Raw genomic sequence first — 13,846 nt, 5'->3', positions numbered from 1 at the left:
TCATGCAAAAGTTGTAATATTATTATTATTTTTTATTTTTTTTTATTTTTTTAAGTGTGTCAATTCAATTTTTTATTGGATAAGTTATTAAGTAATCAAGTGGTTTCATGGTGGGGACTCTGACAATGAAAGGGTGGTTGTTGGCTTGTTTGAATATGGAACTTTCATGTTTGAGACCAAAACTTCTTTTTTTTTTTCAAAAATGATCAGTTGGTGGCTTTGTCACAGCAGCCTACAATTAGAAAACAAATTAATACATTATAATGGATCTGCCTCAGCGCCAGATTATTTCACTAAAAACATTTTCAGTTATTTTAAAAGAATTTTCAAATACATTTGGCCAGCAGTTAGTTAAAGTTGTTATAAAGAAGTGAATTACTATTGTAATGAACGTTGACTAAATTGATTCTGCATATAAAAATTCTATATGTTGTGTTTTTCCTAAAAAAAAAATTAGTTGTTGTCTTCAACTTGGCAGTCCACCATTCTGAGGGTTTGGAAAACTCACAGAGGCATTTGAACCTCCATTGACCACAATCATGTGATTCATCAGCGTCGTGAATGGAATACAAGACATATTGTGTAGAATACGGGCTTGAAATTCGTCCCTAAAACTCTGGTGGTCGTTCTATATGTTGTGTTTAAGTAAAATCTTCATGAGAGAAATATTATGCCGTGTGCATGATAAGATACAATTGTATGATTTAGTAATATCTATTTTATGAAACACGAGTATAACTATAGTTAGTTATCTTCACATATTCTAAAGTTAAAAGGTGATGTTGTTCAAACATCTCTTTTTACGTACCATACTTTTTTTTTTATTTATAAATTTTATTATTTTTAATTCATTTAATTCGACAGTTAAAAACTGAAAAAGATGTATAAAAGGTAAAAGAAGGTGCGCCTATAATTTATCTATAAAAAAATCAATATAAAATGTTGACGTCGCTTAACCGTGACCACACAAACAGGAGGGCACGAGAAGTGGAAGGGCAGACAATCCTTGTCCTAAGTTCACATCTATAAGCGTATTTGACCATCATTGCCCTTTGACTAATGAGAAATATGGTTTAATTATGGATTAATTTATGTATTTTTTTAATACATCGATATTTTTACTTTAAAGAGAGAATGAGTTCGGTTAAGCCACACAATGGGTAACTTAATTTGGTATCGAATTCGTCATTTACAAGATTCGAATCTAAGACATCTCACTTCCAAGTGAAGAGAAATACCACGAGACCATAATACTGAGTGACAAATTAATTTATGTATTAAATCTAATAAGATGTTGTCACTTCTTAATAAAAGATAAAGAATATACATATAAATGGACCATTGATTCGAAGGAAAACTAATGAAAAAAATTTAAAAACTTTGAGTTTTAACAATAAAGACAAAATAAATTGTAACATGAATAATACCATGATTGACCTTTTAGTGTAAAAATATGATTTTTTGTTAAAGTGAAAGGTACCGGGAGCTTTTCGTTAAAATTCCCTTGATTGAATGCTTATTTCCAATTAAAATACATTATTTTTTATTTTATTGAACCAAGCTAATGGTTATAATATTTTTAATTTTTTTAGCATATAAAATATAAAAATTAGTGGTCATCTTGCAGCTGGTTTTGTATTGTTTGCATTTCATATTTTGTTCTTTCTTATGAGTTTATATGAAAATTAGTGGTCATCTTGCAGCTGGTTTTGTATTGTTTTCATTTCGTACTTTGTTCTTTCTGATGAGGTAGTGATTTTCGGCTCAATATAAAAACATTGAAAAGCATATTTGGCATATTCTAGTTTTCGTATTGAACAAATTTAGAGAAATCGATTGTCAAAAATAAAGAGTGCGTGTAAAGATACTAGAGGTTTTGTCAAATTTTCTCTTTAAATTTGTAAGGAGTTGTTCATTTTTCTCGTGAACTTTAATTTTAACTAATTACCTCATGAACTTTTATAATTTTCTAATTTTCCATGAACTTTAATTTTAGCCGATTACTCCCCGAACTTTTATAATTGGCGAAATTCTCCCATTAACTTTAATTTTATAATTGCAAAACACATAATCTTATCCCCTAATGTGGACAACATACTATTTTTCTTTTCTTCTGCTAGTTCACTTAGTACACCTTTTTTTTTATTTTTTTTATAAACTTTCGGGTTTAGAGTTTTGGGTTGGGGGTTCATGAAGAAAATTGGTCAATTATAAAAGTTTAGGAGGGTATATAGCTAATTAAAATTCAAGAGAGAAATTGGCCAATATTATAAAAGTTCAAAGGGTAATTGGTTAAAATTAAAGTTCATTGGTGAAATTGGCAGCTCTGTACAAGTTCAGATAGGAAATCGACAATTACCATAAAAGTTACTAAAGAGTGCATGGGGCGCATTGTCTTGCGCATAAGGTGGACCAATCTTTTAATCCATGCGCATAAGGTGGACCATCCACGCGTCCACGCACATTGGGCGCGTCGCCTTGCTGCAGCCTCCACTTATTTTAGACCCAACCATTGAAGAAAAATTGTGTTAATTTAGGTTTTAATCCAAAAGTCTTTTTTTTTTGGGGTCAAATGATAGATTTGTTAGAGTAGATGTTAGATTAGAGAGCCAACGGGGTTCGAACTCACTCCATAGTGTAAAGGTAACACTCTTTTTCATCATTGTGGTAAATGATCACTTGCAGTTTTATCCAAAAGTTGGAAATGGTCTAATTGTCAAGAAAACTTTTGTTACGAAAAACCTGTTTTACATCCAATGTATGTCCAAAAATAAAAGGGCCTTAAGCTTTTGCAAATCAAACACAGATCATGAGGAGGAAGCCCATCTTGAACAGGCTAAGCACTAACATTTGCAAACTCTTGTCCAAAACACAAAAGGGCCTTATTAAGCATGCAGATCGATTTATCAAACCAACTCTTACACCTCGCTGCTAACGATTTCGTTTTTAGTTTTTTGTTATCATTTTGTACAAAAGAAATGTATAAAGAAAAACACGAACAAAAACTAAAAACTCAAAACAATTTGAAGTTGTTTAAAAGTGAAACCAAATGATTATTAAAGGACTCTAAACGTCTTAACGTTTGATACGAATAGACCCAATTGACTTACGAACAAAACCACCAACTTCTAGTTTGCTAATTTTCTTCTCTTTTTTCATATTACCAGAGACCTTATGCATGGCCAAGATTAGTCGGTTCAGTTGGTAAGGTCTCTATCTTGTGTATCGCCCCATCAAGATGAGTCATGCTACCATCAGTCCTGTGTTGTTGGGCGATCTGTAAAAACCAACAAAATGGCACGAAAAGACCTTATGCATGAGTTTGTGCTTCCCCTCTCTACATTTACTTTTGAACCTCAACTCCGTAGTTTATACTGAATCAGAATATCGCTCGAATAAAACCAAACTTACAAAATAAAAAAGTTTGGAGCTGTGGATTTGGATTGTACCAAAAGCCCACTTCCTGAATTATGTCAACCCATTTTATTTTGTCCAGTAAAACATTTTGAGGACTAGGCCCATCTTTAACACGACAACACGCTCCTTCACATTACCTTGTACTAGGACATGCTTGAAAATGCCTTTTTAAAAAGTACTTATGTTTTCAAAGCCCTTTTATGATAAGCAAATTGAAATTTCTTACATATATGAAAACAATTTCTGAAATAAGGATATAGCATGTGATTCTTTTAGAAAACACTTAAAAGTAATTTTTTTTAATAATAGGCACTTTAAATCTTTGTATTAAACGTTGATGTAAGCGATTTTAGTAATCCAAATACGTTTTTAGTTATTTTTAAAAATATTTCAAAACGTGCCTTAACAATTTGAAATTGCTTCATAAAAACTAGTAATATGGGAAATCTACGGTCAAAATTGAATTGAAAAAATACTATTTTTGCTTGTCAATCTAATTAATATAAAACCAGACTGCTGACTACCAGTAATCTAGAATCCCTTAACATGTTCATAACCTATATTTGTTGCAAAGTCTTGTCCAAAAACAAAAGGGCCCCAAGATTCCAAATGAAAAAAAATAAAAAGGAAAACTAACGAAAAGTCCAAAAAAAATTTCCTTTTAATGAAAATTCATTTTTAAATGTATAGTGAATAGTACCAGGGAAATGTATAAATGTGGTTTTTCGTTAAAAGTGAACAGTATTGAGAATGTTTTGTTAAAACTCCCAAAATAAAACCTAACGCTAAAAGCCTTGTCGTTTGATAAAGACAGACCCAAACGGACTTACCAACAAAACCACCAACTTTATTTTCCTAATTTGTTGTTTTTCATATTACCAAAGAGAAAATGTTACGGAGATTAAATATTTAGACCATTTTTTGTAGACCAGACGATGAGACGATTAATAGTTGGGCTCTTTTTGAATGATTTAAAAAAATGAGTCCAATCATTAGCTGCCACATTATATAATAAAGATGGTCTAAAATTTTGGTCTCTGGAACATCAGCCTTACCAAAGACCTTCAATGCATTTTTGTTAGATTTATCCCAAAGAAGAAACAAGGTAAAAACCAAAGAAACCTCTGATGAATCTCGCAAAGGAGGCAAAAACAAAGATGATATCTTTCGGGCACTTTTTAGTCTAAAGTTTGGATTTAGGGTTGTCACTACTTAAATTCCACCCCCATTTCTGTGAGCAGCTTCTTATGTCAAGATACTTGCGAGGTTCGCATGATCCAAAGTCTCCGTTTGAAATTGATCCTATCTTTCGAAAAGTACTTATACTCATAAACGTTGTTGTTATCGTAAGTATGTTGAAATTTTTATTAGAAACCTAACATCTTTCTAAAAAAACACTTGAAAGTCCTCCTTGTAACCCATATGCACCTTATCTTCAAACTTTTCTCTTGTAGTTATTGGGCTTCGGTGGTCCTTAGTGATAATAGATTGAGAATATTTCGATCAACTATAATGACGTATTGATCGAACTAACGATATATCAATTAAATATAAAAATTGATTATTTCAACAATTGAAATTTGTAAATTAATCGTTTCAACCAATTTCTCAAAACCATTCTCGATTTCTAAAGAAATTTAGGATGAAGTTGCAAAGTGAAACACATCATGTGTTTGATAAGCCTCCTGTTTGGATTGGATCAACGTTTTATAGATGATATTTATATGTCATGTTTTATGTATGCACTCCACACACAATTTGTACTCAAAGTAGGGAACCACATCAACGTTGCCATAGTCGTTTTCTTTGCTTATTTTTTTTTTTCATTTCATCAATTCGTCATCCATGCCATCACCATATTTTATCATAATTTTTTATTATTTTAATAGATTTGGAAATTATTCAATACTAATTTTAATTAAGTTATATTTTGACAATGTGTCCTTTGACTCAATCTAATCCGTAATCTATAGTTTATGCAAGATAAGCAAAGTTTAATCCATAAAACACATATGTTTATATTATCTTGGAGGTAGAGATTGTGAGTTTGCAAGAGTTGTCCACGTTACTAATTGTTTTATCTCATGCATTACCAGAAATTAATATTTAAAGCAACTTATAACCCTCAAAAAAGAAAGTCAATATCTTTTTAAAATATAAATTTCTTAATATGGTCCAAATTATCTATGGTTTAATGATAATCATCTTCACTTATAAGTTAGAGATTTTAAACTTGGCTCCCATAGAGAGTAACAGATTAGCCTGACAAGACCATGGTGTGACTTCTTCCATTACTCACCCATATAATTTAAGGAAAGCTAATGAAAAGAGTTTGAAAACTTTGAGTTTTAATGATAAGGACAAAATAAAGGGTAAAGTGAATAGTACCATAAATGACTTTTTAGTGTTAAAAAGTGAACAGTACCGGGAGCTTTTCGTTAAAGTTCCCTATAATTTTATGGTTGTATTGAAAAAAGGATCAATCTATGTAAGAAAATATTTGTTATCTAAAGGCATTGTTAACAAAATACTATGAAATGGTACATTACAATCAACCATGAATTCACTTGTAAATAATATTCTTCTTTATTTGTACAAGTGAGAGATATTATGTTCGTCTTACTTTATAACAAGTTCAGTACTTTATTATTATGAGATGTGATACTTTTATAACGAGTTCAGCAGATACTCCGATTAGAAGATACAATTATGAGACAGAGACTCAGGCGTAAAGGATTAGAGAAAGATCTAGGAAGACTTGAAGAGAGACTATAAGAAATATATGTAGTACTTGGAGCTACTAGAAGACTTGACGCAACACTAACCGCAGTGACATTCTAAGATTCATAAACATGATCCCACTTAATAGAATGAAGCTTTGTTATTAGGGAGTTTTAACAAAACACTCCCGGTACTATTCACTTTTAACGAAAAAACCACATTTATATTTTTCATTGATACTATTCACTATACCTTTAAAAATGACTTTTCATTAAAATAGATTTTTTTAAAATTTTTCGTTAGTTTTCCTTTGTTATTATTGTTGTCTGTACTAATTATCTATTTAACTCAGTTCAATTATCCATACAAATTAAGCTTTTAGCTCCTTTTAACTTGCTGCACTCCTTTTTAAGTTGAAGCAAATGGCTAATAAATTATCCTAATTTGGGTTAACCAACACATGCTCTGGTCTTGTCATCTAAATAACTGTTTTGGGACATACAGACATTATGTCAACCTTTCACCCCCCGAGGTCTATAGTATATTCGATAACCACCTGCCGAAAAAAGGAAAATGTATTCAATGAATGTGACATGTGAACAATAACCCTATAGCAATGTCCGAGATTAATGTATAAATATATATATGCATATAGCTACAAAATTAACCAAGAAATCAGCCATAAATGAGGTGATTGTTTGGTTGTTAAATAAGTTGTTGAGTAAATGCACATGGCTAAAAGAAAGATTGATCGAACCTCAATCGTTATGGACGATTCTCCTGGACAATAATTGTTAGTGACTTAATTTACTATAGCTTTAAGTGAAATTCACATATACTCTTGTGTTGTTCGTGTGAAACAAAAAAGACGTTAGTGTTAGTCATGTATAAATGTGTGATTCAACAACGGTTTATCACATGGCGTCTATGTGTAATTAATGCTAACACAAATCTCATAATAATGTTTTTTTTTAATTTTTTCAAGAACTGGACCAGCGGGTAGTTTCGTCACAGCAATCCACATTTCTGAGAGGCCAGGAAAACTCATATAAGCATATCAACCTCCCCCTGACCACCATCATGTGATTCATCATGTCAGGAATTGAACCTAGGACGTATATTATGAAATACATGCCTGTCATTCGTCTTAATGTCTTTGGTCCGCTAAGGCCTTTACTATATATCCAATAAAACCCCTAATAAGATTAATGTGTTGTTGTTACCTAGTTTTATAGTATAGTAACATTATTTTTTATTTGTAAGTGAAAAAAATTACATTCAATTTCCATAAACTGCGAGTTTAATATCAATTTATTTTCTCACTTCTTAGGCAAATATATTCAATGTATCAAAGATTAATGCTTTGTTAATAGTTTGGTAAAGCCCAACAAATAAAGCGTCCGTCCTTGGCCTTTTATTCTCGACAGACAAAAGTTTGGGGAAGATGCATTTAGACACACGCATGATTCGTGGTTCTTGTTTTACTTAAGACACATGCATTTAATCACCCCATAATATACACATTCATATTCACATACAATGTACATTCTTACACGTTTTTTTTTGTTTTTTGTTTTTAAAGGAATCAGCTGGTGGCTTCATTACGATAGTTCATTTTTTCAGGAGTCATGAAGACTTACAAAGATATTTCAACCTCCTTCTGGCTATCATCACGTGATTCATCAATGCCAGAAATCAAACCCGAAATGTTTCGTATCGAATACGGGCCTGAAATTCTTCAATCACAGAACCACCTTGTGGTGGTTGTACATTCTTATATGTTCGGTAGTTTATTTATCTTAATTGATCACACCTAATCATCCAAACCCTCATTCATTGTACATGATGGATTTGTCTTTGTGTCTATCGATTTTAAATCTCAATAATCAAAATGAAGAGTTATGACAATTTCATATTACATTTTTGATAAAATAACTCATATTAAAGTATAAAACCCCATCCTCAACTTCTCGCATGTGTTAGTTGAACTTGAAATATTCTTTACCCAAAAGAAGACAATACTCATTAGACAAATCGACAGAATAATTCACCGTTAACAAAGAGGGATTAATGTTGAATTATATATATTATGAAGAGTATGACTCAAAATCATGAACTCCATTCATCAAGATTCAACGAATTATATTAAGACTTTCACCACGTAATTTCGTTAATTTAATTTATTATTTATATATATGTCTATTTATGAATATATAAATGTTCGTTTGGATATATTTTTAAAATGATTGAAAATGCTTTTAGAGAAAATATTTTTGGATTTCAAAGGCACTTTAAGTACTTTATACAAGAAACACCAATTATGTGCTTCTTCCAGGAAACATTTTAAATATTTTTTCAGAATTTACTTACACTTTAACCAATAATTAGTTCTAAAAATATTTTCATAAAACACATTTGAACGAGCTCTAACTCTAAATCCGTTTGGAATTTCATCAAAATAAATATTTCTCTACTGTAATTCACCTCTCTCTCTCTCTCTCTCTCTCTCTCTCTCTAACTTAGTGGGATTGACCGGATAGACACAAGAAGCCAAAAGCTACTCCTCGTTGTTGACCTAACGCACAAAAGGCCAAACACAATGGTGGGGCCCCCACGTTGCTACAAAATCTAGTTCCCAAAAGATACAAACACCCTATTCCCCTACTCAATTCCTAGTTTTAATAGGGACAAACATGATCTACTGCCAACCTTATCCATATTATTTCAACTTGATCATTTAGAGAAATTGTAAGGTGACTTTCTCAGACGTAGAAATTTATATAAATTATGTGACGCCTTATATTTTTTACATAATATTTTACAATGGTGACACAGAGAATAGTTTGGGCATAATGTTTTATAATATTGACAGGTGAATTAACGTTAAACTGTGAGGTAATAGAGAATCAATAGAGAGTTTTACTTTGAGAGCATTTATTTAGCATCTCAACCATCAATTATTAGGTGTTGAGGTTTTACTACGAAGGTCTCGCTTGTATTAAAAGTGGAAACTCTCATATATTAATTGTATATTATGTTGTCATATAATTGATGTGAGATCATATTCGCCAAATTCCAACATATGTAAGACATGCCTTAATGAAATGGGTGCATTGTTGTGACAACATTTTAGGTAATTACCTTCTTCATATGATGTTGGATTATTGTTTTGAAATGGTAAAGGAACAATAAATTCGTTACATGAAAGTTTATCTATTATTTTGAATACACCGTATTGTAATCTTGTTGTGATTAACCTATTTTGCCCTTCGAAGTGTAATATTTGAAGTCAATTATTTACTTGGTTTTTTTTTTTTTGAACAAAATTATTTACTTAGTTATCATTTTGTACAGAAAATCAGTAAAATTAGAGACGAATAAATTATATGTATTAAATATATAAATTATTCGGCCTAATGTTACTAGTTTTTTCCAAAATCATCGATTTTTTTATATATGTGGTGATCAAATAATTTCACAATTTATTAAATTTTACTTAGATGATTTTTAATTTGAGAACTAAGTTGTTTGATACAATATCATCGAATTACACCCAATTCCACAAAAAAATTCTCATTTGTAGGGACAATTAATGTTGCAATAATTTAATATCCTAATAGATACAATGCTAAGTTTCCACTAGACATCCCGAGTATCTCAGGGCTTGTTTGATGTCTTATTTGAAATTTTTTATAATTTCTCAAAACATTTCTTAAGAATTTTTCTTGAAAACAATTTTCTTTAAGACTTAAAAATTTGTTTGGCATGCGATTTAAAAATTTTAAATCTTACTACTTAAACTGGACAAAGAGATCAAAAAAGGCGAGGTCGGAGAGAAAGAGAAAAGATGAGGAAATAAAGTAAGAGATGATTGGAGGAAAGAGAAAGAAGTGAGAGGATCATGGGAGATAGAGAGGAAAGAGTCAGAGAAAGAGCCGAGAGAATGAAGAAAACGAATTGGAGGAGAGACGAAAAAGGTAAAAAAAAAAAAAAAAAAAAGAAGGGGTAGATTTGGAGTGAGAGGGGAGGAGGGAGAGAAAAATAATGAGTGCGTTTTAAGTTTAAAAACTCATTTTTTTTGTTTTTAGAAAATAGACTATATTTTTTAGTTAGTTTTAAGTTCAGTTTTTTTAAATAGTCATATCAAACAAGTTTTTAAGGCCTAAAACTTGAAAATTATTTTTGAATTAAAAAAATTTAATTCAAGTAGAGTACCAAATTGACACTTAGTTTCGATCCTCCTTTCGTTATAATAATAATAATAAGAAATTTTTTCTTTATAACAATAATAAAATATTGTTTTTCATCATTTCTTGTCCTTAAAAGCATGTCAAAAGACAAGTGTAAGGAACACGGCATTATGTTTGGTTTAGTTTGTGTGTTTGTGCGGGGTGTGGCACATGCTTAGCCACCTCTCACAATACGACAACGTATACGTCCCAATATTACAAAGCACTCCCATAATATTCTTTTAAGAGATGTAATATTCACACACCTCATTTTACTTCTCACATACCTTTTTAATTTTTCGGCCTTAGGATTTGATGAATTAAAGAAGATCAACGGACAGAAATTATCAAAGGTATGTGAGAAGTAAAATAGGGTGTGTAGATAGTACATCCCTTCACTCCTTTATTTTATTTTATTTTATTTTATTTTATTTTATTTTAGTTCAATAAAAGTTCATATTAATGGAGTTTGGACTCTTGTTTAATTTTCTTACGTATCAATGGGGGTATCGGTTGGGTGTGAACGCCCAGACTACAACAACCTCGAAAGGTTCTAGACCAGTTTGGTGGACTGATTAGGATAAATTGTGATCAATTAAAAATTAAAATGAACTTGAAACCAGTTTGTTGTTGTATTTTTTATTTTCCAATGGATTTACATCTTTCATTAATGGAATTTTTTTGATGTAGTGAGTAATGGCTTTGGTTGCTCGCTATTCAAGAATTCTTGTTTAGGCAGTTCATACCATCCATAAATAATGTTTTGATCTAAGATTTCAATTCTTCCATGTTTCAGCAGTAGTTAGTATATTGTTCCATGAAGCTAAGGTCCAAAATATGGAAGAAACAGGTGTTTCCACGACTCTACGCCCAATCAATTCTGTTCCACTTAATCCTTGTTTCATGGCCACATATCTTTCCAGCTAAGGAATGGGAAACCTTTCTCTTGTTACATGAATCCAATTTTCATTTTTTTTACGTCCCTATTGTGTCAAAATATGAAATGGGCAGCACTGAGTGTGATGGGAGAGAACCCCCAATAAAATGCGTTATTTAACATATCCTTGTCAGTCTCACCTGTATTTCATCCAGCCCACCAAATCAGCCACACATATGGTATTGGTATTGGTTAGTCTTTGTAGACATCCAAAAGCCAGTCGGCAATTTAAATAAATTTGGTCTTATGTTCCATTGTTGTTCCACTCGCCAACAATTATTATTTTTTGTTTGTTTTGTGATGAAAAATGAATTTGTTCTTTACCTAGTCCTTGTGTCTTTATCATTTGGATGGCATAATGTTTTTTTGTCCAATTACAATATCATATCGCATTATTTACGCTGATTTATAAAATTATTGTCGGTTACATATCTTATCCGAATATAGAGTTTAAAAAGCTCATTAAAAACAAGAAAAGTTTTTTTTTTAAATTTTTTTACGCGAAAGTTACATTAAGGGTTTGGTTGAATAAATAAGCTGCGGATATTGGAAGTGAAACAAATACGACCATCAACAGGAAACAATAAAAACAATTGCCCCAACTATCTAAGAAAATAGCTCTCAACCTAAACTCCAACAATTTCACTGAAGAAACATTACTAACTATTTGAGAATGAGACGTAGAATAATCGCAATCCGAATCAAAAGAGAGATATTTTTGTTTATACGAGCGTTATCTTGATTAGCCTAGTATAATTTAGAGTTAATTACGTATAACTACTCAATCTTTTGAGGTGATTTAGTTTGTTTTTACAATGGCTGTCTTTAGAGCTCCAATCTCTCAACTCACTACCTTTTAGCAAAGTTAAACCGTAAATTTGTTTGGCCATAATGAGTCGTTTTGGATATTCAAAACTTCATTGATGATTTCAGAGTTAAAATACACTTTCATATTTTCTTTGCCATCACTTAACGCTAGTGAATTAATAGATGTCAATTTTTCAAAACGTTAGCTAGTTATTTGAAATGCTTTAAAAGATTAGGATCAATCTGAAATCACCTTTAAAAGTTCGTTGTCCGAACTTAGCCCTCCAATATGTTTCGTCACTGTATTTCTTTCATGTAAAAGTGGTCGAACTCCAAAGTGCTCAAAAAAATTAATCTACCACCATGCGTAAAACTCACATTCCGACAACATAACATGCAACACGAAAAAAACTAAAAAAAAAAAGTAATAATAAAAAAATCATCCACAAAGACTCATTGGTCGAAGAAAAAAAATCAATGTTCTTTTAACAATGTACCCCATTACTCGACCCATTCATTAAAAGTTAAAGCAATCAACACCAACGGTGGAGATCGACCGAACTGTCGCACATCAAACGTCTCAAAGGAATATCTTAATCAATCATCTACTAAAAGCCAAACCATCAGGACCACGTGGCGCTCTCACATGGTCTGGTGGCCATCACGGGGGAGGAGCTTCAAAGGGGGTCCCGCCACCGAGTTCATCGTATCAACTTGTATTCGGAAAGTGGGCCCCGCCAGGAAAACGTGAGAGATATCCGTTCGCCACGTGTTCGTAGACCACGATGAGGATTGACGATAGAACACGCTCCAGATAATACGACAAAACTCCAAACCCACGCCATAAATAAATATTTTATTTTATTGAATCATTATGGTGTGGCCTAGTGATTAAGAATGAATTTTAAGTTCGTATTCATACGATACGTTCAAGTTTCGTTACTTAGTACTGGTGAATCACACAATAATATTAGGAGGCTGAAATGATTTTGTAAATATTTTGATTTTTGAAAAAATAGATTGTTATGACGAAACTACTTGAAAAACACTGTCGTCACGCGCCTTCCACTAGCGGACAAAAAACATGTCGTCCTCACTCCTCATCAAGGATAGGCTCGTGGTTTCGAGGATGTGACAAGGGTAAAATCGAGATTTTGTCGTGGTAGTTTGGCAAAAGAATCGGGACGGAACCCTTTGTCGCCACGTGCTGTCGCGTGGGCCGCACGCAGGTTTTATTTATTTATATATTTATATAGTTTATTTCTTTTGAATTTTCTAAAAGTATCTTAGTGCATCAGAAAATTTGGACTTTAAATCTAATATTTAAATTTAATATGAGTCTAAAGATTTTTTGTGTCCAGAAACTTAAAACATAAATATAAGTTTTTGGCAAAGTTAAGAACCAAGTGCGAGTTAGTGCATGTCTACAAGTAGAAGAGTATGGTGGCAAATAGGGATAGGTAACGGTTATAGCGGACGGATAACCGTGGTTATTCACTCATAACCGTTTATATTTATACCAGCATAACCGTTTACCTATTGGGTAATTGCCTAAACAGTTAACAATATTCATAACTGCATAACCATTTAACCGTAATCATATACCCATTTACTCATTTTTTAACCCGTTTATTTATTTATTTATTTTTTAACCTATTGACCTCGTTTTCAATTGTCTACATGTTTTTTAATAACTTGAAAACTAAAAATGAAAAATTTATCATAATTTTGAAAA

The sequence above is a fragment of the Malus sylvestris genome, chromosome 11 (genome assembly GCF_916048215.2).
Source record: "Malus sylvestris chromosome 11, drMalSylv7.2, whole genome shotgun sequence".
Taxonomy (NCBI): Eukaryota; Viridiplantae; Streptophyta; class Magnoliopsida; order Rosales; family Rosaceae; genus Malus; species Malus sylvestris.
This window is presented reverse-complemented; position numbering follows the sequence as displayed.